Consider the following 235-nt stretch of genomic DNA (forward strand, 5'->3'; position numbering starts at 1 on the left):
TCCCACTTGTGCCTCCAAGTTTCTAATGGAGGACCTTGTTTCAGTCATGAAACTTTGAGTGGTTTTGATTAGATCAAAGACCATGGTTGCTAAGTCAGAGTGGCTCTGCTTAGAATTCTCTGTTTGTTGCTGAGAAGATGATGGAAAAGGCTTGCCATTGCTAAACCTGTTTCTTCCACCATTATTGTTGTTGAAACCTTGTTGAGGTCTCTGTTGATCCTTCCATGAAAGATTT

Source organism: Arachis duranensis, chromosome 2 (assembly GCF_000817695.3).
Source record: "Arachis duranensis cultivar V14167 chromosome 2, aradu.V14167.gnm2.J7QH, whole genome shotgun sequence".
In the NCBI taxonomy this organism is placed as follows: domain Eukaryota; kingdom Viridiplantae; phylum Streptophyta; class Magnoliopsida; order Fabales; family Fabaceae; genus Arachis; species Arachis duranensis.